This window comes from Oratosquilla oratoria, chromosome 11 (genome assembly GCF_046742065.1).
Source record: "Oratosquilla oratoria isolate Oo_2021 chromosome 11, ASM4674206v1, whole genome shotgun sequence".
Taxonomy (NCBI): domain Eukaryota; kingdom Metazoa; phylum Arthropoda; class Malacostraca; order Stomatopoda; family Squillidae; genus Oratosquilla; species Oratosquilla oratoria.
Genome location: NC_134787.1, coordinates 42,149,788 through 42,152,287, shown reverse-complemented (window position 1 = coordinate 42,152,287; position 2,500 = coordinate 42,149,788).

Here is a 2,500-nt window from a genome sequence, read left to right as displayed (position 1 = left end):
ATTGTGAGAAATATAGTCAGTAACAAAGTCAAAGATGAAGATAACTGTTTAGTTTACAGAATACCATGTAAAAGCTGCCCCGTTAGTGACTATGGTGAAACAAGTAAGGGAACTTACAAGCAGACAATGGAACATAAAAATGACGTCAAAATCCACCGGACCTCCAACTCATTAGTGGTACATATCGACAACTTTGCCCACCTGCCGGATTGGGAAAAAAATAGAGGTGCTCCATAATAGACTTGACAAAAAGGAAAGGAGGACAATTGAGGCAGCGTACATTACTTCACTCCTATGTAGCAATCATCGGGACGGTTTTGTCAAGTTAGCGAGGGTAGCAAACATCCTAATTCTCCAAGAAGCCAGACGGAAGCGAGATGACAACAACATTGACCGGGGAGGAACTTTTTCAAGACTCTCACCATCAATTACCATCTCTTTACTTTGGACTTTTGTGTTGAACATTACTTTGGTTTTACATTTATCCATTTTCAAACCTACTTTGAGAGTTTCCTTGTTCAGATCACTCAGCATATCTTGCAAATCTTCTGTTTTCTGAAATAAGAATAATATCATCCGCAAATATTAAGTGGTTCAAATATTCGCCATTAATTTTAAACTTTTTCTCTTCCCAACTCAACCTTCTGAAAATCTCTTTCAAGCCAACTGTAAATAATTTGGGTGAAATTGTATTGCCTTGCCTTACTCCTTCATCAATCTTTATCTTTTCTGTATCTTTATGTAGCCGAATTACAACTGTAACTTTCGCATAGATATTTTCTAGAACCCTTACGATCTGTTCGTTTGCACCCTGCTTGTGTTGCGAGATTAGTATTGCCATTTGCTCTAATGAGTCAAAGACCTTCTCGTAATCCACAAAAGCTAAACAAAGAGGTATATTGTATTCTGTCGTTTTCTCGATTAGTTGATTCATCGCCTGCAAATGGTCTAGAAACGAATCCATAGTATTTCAGACCACTGTTGAGGAGTCCAGTGAAAACATTTCTTTGCATAATCATGCCTACGTTTTTTCTATGGCATGGAGAGGATTGGTTTCTTAACTCGGCGGTAGCTACTGTAGCTATCCACTGAAACACATCTGTTAACAGCGCTTACAGAAACCTCTGAGAGAAGATGTGGGTTCTTTTCTTTCAATTCTCTAGCAGTTATCTTAGGTGTACTCATCCGGGGCAATCACCCAATATCATGCCGTGACGAGGACTGTATGTATATATATATATATATATATATATATATATATATATATATATATATATATATATATATATATATTTGTAAAAGAGGGGAGCAGGTTCTCAGTAATACACGTGGAGTTAAAAACGACAGCATTGTTGTAGTTATTCAGTTTTTTCCTCGTATTCTCGATTTTCCTGATTAGAGATTTGCCATTAACCGGGTGAATTGAAACTAAATCACTGTATTCTTCCATTTCTTTCCATTATTTGAGCTCAACGTTTCGTCTTAATGAAGACATTTTCAAGAGTAAACTGAAATAACAAAAATTACATAATTACAGTAATGGTGACAAAATTACAAAAGTTACATAAATACAGTAATGGTGACAATTGTGTGCAAGAACAATAATATTTATATATGTATATATATATATATATATATATATATATATATATATATATATATATATATATACATATACATACATAACCACATACTCCAGGCACCAAAAATTACTATCCTAATCCATTTGCTTCCACCGCCAAAGGGACTTTTGATACGGTAAGGAGAATTGTCCCGTCTTTCCTTTTTAGCCCCTTGGAACTGTAGATGTTTACCTTACAAGTCGTGAGAATAGTTGAAGCAACCCTATACAAAGTGAAATGGACATCATAGGAAAAATATTAGTTCAACAATTAATATTAATACTAATATAATTAATGTTTTTATTTTATTACTATCATTATCATTATTACTATTGTTTTGGCAATATATATGTATTGATAATTATTATAATAGTAATGATGGTGATGATGAAGATAATGATAACACAGGACAAACATATTTTTGAAAATCTCAGATACATGAGATTGCTTTACTTGTCTTACTTTTTTTTATCTGTTGATTTCAAATATGAAAAAAAAAAACAATTCTGTATGCTCTAGTTTTCATACAATTTGAGGGATTATATTTTAGCCTTTTGCGGCCAGATAGATTACTTACGCGTTTACGGTATCAAAAGAAATATGTATATATATATATATATATATATATATATTCAGATTTGATCATGGCTACAAGGAGACATCAATGTGAGAACAAACCAGATGCTCCCTGTTATCTTTGTGGATCTTTCACTCTTATTCGTGAGAGGCGCAGTATAACATCGTTTGTGAGGCGAGCCTATAAAGCGTACTTCGGACTTACTGTTGGTGACCAAGACAAGAAATGGGCCCCACAGACTGTGTGTCATAACTGCGAAGGAACGCTGCGTGACTGGACGAATGGGAAACTTAAGGGCTTA